Below are 7,570 nucleotides of genomic sequence, written 5' to 3' on the forward strand. Positions count from 1 at the left end.
CACGCGTATGCATACTTATTGAGAACAGTAATCAATTAAACGTTTTTTTTTTTCTTTTATGTGATGATATACATTGACACAATTGATTTATTATTATTATATTGATTTATTGGGAACATGTTTCACTTGGTTAATACATTGCTATATATCTCTGGATATTTTTAAATATATTACCCTGATGCACACTCGCTCTCATCTACACTGTATTTGATAATAGTTAGCCAAGATATTATCAAACTCTATAATTAGTAGGCCTTTGCACCAGTATAGTTCCTGCAACATGGAGAATACTGTCTGTGTGCATTGAATCATGTATTTGGAATAAAGCTGACCAGAATAATTATAGGACTAAAGGTAATTCGGTCAAAAAGTTTTTTCGGCGTGTGTATATAGTACAACTGATCCCTTGCATTGGTAATGGGAAATTGCGCTACCGTGCATGGTCTGAGACCACCAAAAGCACAAACAATATGATGATATATTAGAACAGTGGGCTTAAAAGTTAATATATTGATTTATTGCAAACACGTTTCCTGGTTTATACAGTACTATATATTCGTGAATATACTATATCTCGTAAGTTATTGCTTAGTGCATAAATAATAATGTTACTCATTGTCACTATATGTGAAGATATATGAACACCGTTTGATTAAAACGATAATATATTATATTTAGAAGATCTAATAAATCCAAATAATGTATTAAATCCACACAGTTGGTTTTGCTGATTAATTTGTTGTTATATCCCTTTATATCATAGTGCATTTCATCAGGAAATGTAATTTATTATGTCATTTACTCAAGCCTCTGTCGACATTTAGATTAATCCGAGCACACAGTTTAAACTCATACGATAATAGCAACAACATGGAGAATATAACATATGAAAACTTGACAATTTATGACATGACGAAAGGTTTGAAATTTTTAAAACGGAAATTAAACAAGGTGCTATTTATAAGTAGTTCGCAATCGCTTACACTGATTTCACCTATTGGATTTTCACCATCCCAACTTCTTCTCGGTTTTACAAGTAAAACGAGTGAAAGTGTAAACTTTCCATCGAGTAGCTGAACACGCAAACACATTAATAACACCAATCAGTCACCAGCGTTGAAATAAAAAAACGATAATTCAAACAGTGTGCAATGAACATCTTCTTTTATGAAACACACACGCACACAATGTATGATGTCAATTACGATGTTACAACTCAATGGCATGTTCTCTTCCTTCTTCTGACTCTGGACAAATGAAAAGATCTACACTTGTTTAATGCGTATTTTAAAAGCGCTCCCATTAACGATACACATGTATAGCTAGCTATCTTGTGAATCTCCATTTAAACGTGTAATGACAAATTGGAATCCAGCATCGATTTATACATTGATCCATTACTACTGTTTGAGTGCTATGGTAATATATACCGCGTCACATGCCGGATTCATGTCTATGTGACCGTCACTATACTTAATTATATGCGTTTATTATTTTTTACTAAGAAATAGTATGCCGTAATTATATCCACGTTGAAATATTTGAATGCTGCAATTGACAACCCACCCCTTATTATTTTTATTTTGCATTTTAGAGTGTGCCCGTGGTACGTTCTAGTGAATAAAAGCAATGTACATAAATGAGCTACTACGAAAGATTCAATGACATCCGATTGAAGTTCCTATCACGTAAAGCACTCTTCCTGTAGCTTTCGATACGCGAATAACTATGCGCGAGCATTTGTCATCTCACTTACACGGAAGATTTACGATCTCGAAGAAACACAGTTTCCACGCCAGGGATTAAGAAATGTACTTACAGTTCTGGAGACACGTCACGTTTTGTAACACATTTCTGAAGAAGAAACACGATACAGGATAAGTTATAAGCATTCGGAAATTTTGATTTTATAACGAAATAATGTCTCACACTACCCGAAGTAATTTTATTCACTGTAATTCCTGACAATTCTTCAATATTTCAACCAAACTAGGTTGTCTATTGTTGTCTTTAAACCGAGAGCCATGCGGTGACACCGAAAGTTCAAACTACCTATAGAAAATACCATCGGTAAATGGAAAATGCAGTCAATGACGCCACGAGTGTTAGTCAGCTGTAAAGACAAGCGATATCTGGCGATAAACCTTTTATCGTAAGAGCCTGAATGCCGATTACCAAAAACACATTTACAGTTTTTCGGAACCCGCGTTCCAAATATTAACTACTTTAAAGTAATAGGAAAAAATAGTTTCAGCTGCAGCAGTCGTCAGAGTGTTTTTGAGAACCTGCAGGCAGAATTACTTCTCTGGGCGATAACGTTTAAAGAAGCACATATGCATATTATGGAGAAATCATTTAACTCGCTTAAGTGTAGCATTTGAAACACGTTTTATAGTTCAATATTATATATATTTCAATCGAATTCACTAGCTGTATGCCAAAATAAGAAGACATATTAATACTGTCTTATATTTGCTTCGTAAAAGGCTGTATTACAACGATGTTCGATAAATTGAAACGGTGAGACATTTTAATATTAAATACACTATAGACATATACTAAGAATTTCCCTTGCTATATATTTAATTTATCGTAATTAAGCAATTTCAAATTCCGTGATGATATATCGTCGATGCGGCTAATTTACAACCAAGCTGGTTATTTTATGAAAGAAACTTATATAAGTGACAATAATAATATCATGGATCAAGTTCAATCAAGTACACATGTGACGTGTATTAGTTTTCCACACAAAAAATGAAGGCTTACTAACAAATGATATGACCCAAAAGGGGGGAGTACACTTTTCTACGCAAATTTGGTCGCGACATGTAGTAGGACAGACACACACCACCCATTGATTTAAACATGCGATAAAGTACATCTATAAAGACACCTAGACAAGACTGTTTTTAGAAAGCAACATACAGCAGTAGGAGGTAAAAAAACACATTTAAATTCTTCACATCTGTCTTTAATTTTAGGGTTCTTAGCTTGTATACGTGTTCTTTTCACCGTCTCATAGCACAAATCGTAATGTCAAACGATCATAGTTTCAATAAAGTCAAACCGATATGGAGCACACTGTGATTATTTAGGTCGCCCTAGTAAGACGACTACGATATTTACGTGTATATCATACGCTTTTACCCCATCTTTTGCCCATGGGGAGGGAAGAGTTATAATGAATTAGTGCGATGGATTCAAAAAAAGGAATAGGATCTCACAAATTGAACTAGCGTTATTGTATCGCGACTAGGTAATACAGTTTGCATGATTTAATGTCATTCGTTTATGCTAAAGCTTTAAAAAATCGGAATCATGATTTCATTCACTGATTCTTTAGGCTCTATAAAATGTAACGTACATAAAATGGGCGTATTGGCGTACACAATTTCATCATCTTTTCTTCCTCTATGCGCTGTTGATTACTATACAATATAAACCAAAATGATTAATAACTAAAACAACATGAACTGTATAATATAAAAAAAACTATTCATATTATTTTTGGAATACAAAACATATTGTGTATGTAAGGGACCTTTTAATTGTAATATATTTGCTGTTGTCGCACTTGCCGCAAATCGTATATTTAGGTGATCGCGCTGAAAACACCTTGAAACTGTCAAATACTAAGCAATGTTAACGATATACTGAAGTCAAACTTAATTTTAAAATCATGAATTCGTTTCACTGCTTGCCTGAAATGTCCTGAACCTGAACTAGCTCCCCATAAATTTGGGTGGAGCTTCATGGAAGTGATATTCGCTCAATGTAAATGGAAGCTGTCAACTACGTCACTTCAAAAAAATGTTTGAGTCATCTTGTTTTTCCAAGCTTGGGAATCAAATAACCTACAGAATTAATTTCTCTCTGGCGGAATTGTCGGCTGTAAACAATTCATTACTACTGCAGGAATCGTTTGTATTGTTAGGTTGTCCAGCCACGTTACATTTACATAGTTGCAATTGGCTGTTAAGTACCTTTCTCAAAACTTATATGAAGCATTATTATAATTATACATTTATATAATGCCGTAATTTGGCGGTATTGCATTAGGCATTTTCATCCTATCATTACAAAGAAATTCGCTAAATCGGTTTTAAAAGTTTTAAATTTCGGCATTCTCATGATGTATTCCTGGGAGGAAAAGATGTATAATAATTATACTAGACAGACAGTACGCGGTCGCATCGACCTCCGCTGCGCGTCAGTCGGTACTCCGGCTGTACTGTCTTGGTGCACACTTTGCAGTACCCTCGTAATAACCTCATATGATTCTGATGTCCGTTCATAGCATGACCTTGTTGTCAACTACGTGTTTCCTAGCTTGTACAGACGTTGCAGTTAGGATATCCACCAACGACAGATTGTCGACTACATGTCTCGAAATATGTTTGAGGCATTATATTCCGGATGTCAGCCCACTGTAGATTGACAGAGTCGACTGCTTGCTACGTCTTACAAAACACATTATTGTTAGGTGGTCTAGCCGCGGTATATTTATATATATTGCTGGCTGTCATCTACCTCTTTCAAAACGTATCTAAGGCATGATTATGGTAAGTCAGGACACGCTAATTTGACATGTCTGCTTCCAAGTACATCGGATGTAGCCAACTCTTTACGGATGTAGCAATTGTTTGAAATCAAGGTCTCTTCTTTCAGATTTTTAAAATTACGGTTTCATGTTACACCCAGCAGCTCGCGGAGAACCTGTTGGTCAGAGACAATTATCCTCGCAAAGCTAGCAACATGTCTATATGTGGGCGTTTGTCCTGGTGGATAAAGTAAAGCCAACAATACATGGTTGCGTGCGGAGCTGATCCGACATTATTGGCATTGTACTTTTAAAACTTACTGCACAACAAGGTTATTTATATTCAGTTATATTATCAAAATTATTTCATTGTCTGTGTGCATTGACAAATCACATCTTTTGTTAGAAAGTCCATGAAACGTCCTACAGATGCTGTACAAACACTCACTTCGATTGGATATATTACAATTGAAAGTTCCCGAGAAGAAAGTTGTGGGGTTCAAAACGACAGCAAAAAAAGCATTGAATAATCGAAGCATTACGTAATTAAAGATGTGATGCTGGTCGGTGATGATGTCATATTTACATATATATTCAGAAAGCCGGGTATGGTAGCTTATCGAAAATGTGGTTATTGTTCGTTATTCAGAAAATAGCATTTTTTCCCTTTTGAAAATAATCATGAAAAACAAGTTATAGTTTGGAGTAATTGTCGTTTTGATACAACAATCAAAAACAAAAGGAATTTACGTGTATTTTATTAATTACACGTTCATTTCTATTTTTATGTTCAACATATCAAAACAGCGCGAGATAATGATTATTTTATAATTTCGATTAGCCGTTCAAAATACATTTCTTGTTAAGTAGCCAGAAATATATCGCGATATTCACTAATCTGTATAATCACCATATTTGTGTCTCAGTGTTCATACTTTTTTCAACAGACCCTCATATTTCTGATAGAATTTATTTCGTCAATGTCTAATCAAAAGACTAGTAGACTGCATGGAGACATGTTTCATATAGAAGGATACTTGTCTGCAGTTCTTAAATATATGAATCACATGCAGCTATGCAAAAACAATATTTTCGAAAGAAAGATGTAATCTCGGTCTGTTTTTTGAGTGTACTCCACTGGAAATGAAGCGTTTGTTTAGCATAATCACATTGATGTGCTCTCTTCGAAAATTAAAGGAAGTGGGTGTTAATCAAAAAGTGCTTCAGGTGCATCTTATTTTTAATGAGTTTCTATATCCCCAGGATTCAATGTATGATGCTGAATCATAGCCTCTTGGAATCCTAAATGCAATTAGGCAAAAATGGTTACGGGTGTTTTGAAGTATATGCGCACATAGTGAGGGAAAATCGCTGCAGAAAAAAAATGTGGAGCACTTGGTATTTGCTATTGTCACAAACCACATAAATTATTCAGAATAGCGTAAATTAAAAAAAGCATATGATGAAGGATTTGACTTTGCCTTATCCAACGCACATGCGCAGATGATTTAGACCACTAAGGCGACACATGACAGGGACCATCGTATCAATATCCACATCGAAGACATTTGTTACGATATACAACGCCAATGGAAAGAGGCACATGTACTTATAGATTCTATTGTAATACGTTTAGTCTATTTTTAAGAATACTCAACACTTAAGGTGGCAAAAAACTATATTTTCATAGTCGATTTTCCTGTCAAGATAATGACGTAGACACGTGATATATCCAATTTGCTGTCTTTCTAGTGTTACTGGATTTAATACAAAATTACTCAGAAGAAACATGATACTAATTAAGTATATCCATCAGCATTTGCATATGCTTATAACGAAATCTCTGGTATGACCTGACTTGCTACAACATATATCACATGAAAATATAAATCGATATAAAAAGCGTGGCTCAATTAAGCAGTGACTTGATGCGGTGTTTGGTTTGCTTCCTTTGTGTCGTCAACTATAACAAATACTATGATTGTATAGGTCAGAAAAACAGTGGACGCTATGTCGGAATAGAATGGACACTCTCAGAGTAAAAACCCAAATCTCGTGGCTCTCCCACAATCAACGAGATCTCGGCGACCACTTGTATCTAAGGTAAATTACTTACAAAGAGAAACACTATAGCATTTATATTTTCGGACTAGCGAGTGAGCGGGCTTGCGACGTTATATTAAACATTGATAAGCATAGCGTAGGCGTGTGTATTTCTAACTCGGGTCGCCTCTTGTATATTATCGGCGCCACCCAGTCGTGGCTAACGCGGTGGTATTTTATTACGCGTAATTTACAGCGTTGACTGTCTCCGCGCGAAATCGACAAAACCTGCATATCCTAATAGTAATTTCCCCCACTTGCTTTCTAACAACAACATAAACGCTACAGAATCCCTCGCTGTCGAACCCCGGGGCATCGTACATGTGCTGTAAACACCTGAACACAGCAAACGGTTAAATACTTGTCAGTCTAATGTTATTCCCCTTCCTTAACGCTATATATCCCACGTCAAATTACCGCTAGTTTGGAATGAAGAAAACGTCAAGATTATCTTTTCAACATTACCAGACATACATTCACCGTCGAAACAGGGCTACTTAACCGCTTCCGTGAGTAGTGAAAAGTCTATTCATAGTTATTCATATTTAATTGGCAAGCACTTCAGATGAGTCAATATCATGACAGTCTTCAATCATTTTTATTAATGGACGGAAAATGACCGATATTAATAAGAGCGTATTTTTCTATGTTGCTATTATGAATTCATATTGATATTTTTAACGTAAAAAAGTTTTGAAGCGAAGTGCGTCACCGGTATATTTGACAAATAGGTAAAATATGATATTTCGAATAGTGCAGTGACAGTCCACTGATCAACCAACCAGCAGCAACTATGAGGGAGGCCAATTGTGTTGGATACCCTGCCGTGAATCTTCGCAAATGAGTATACCTAACATACGGCGGTTTGTATCGACAATATCCCCATATGTGCACTTGACAGTTGAACATAATGATAACAAAGAA

The sequence above is a fragment of the Saccoglossus kowalevskii genome, chromosome 10 (assembly GCF_978046115.1).
Source record: "Saccoglossus kowalevskii chromosome 10, keSacKowa6.1, whole genome shotgun sequence".
Classification (NCBI taxonomy): Eukaryota; Metazoa; Hemichordata; class Enteropneusta; family Harrimaniidae; genus Saccoglossus; species Saccoglossus kowalevskii.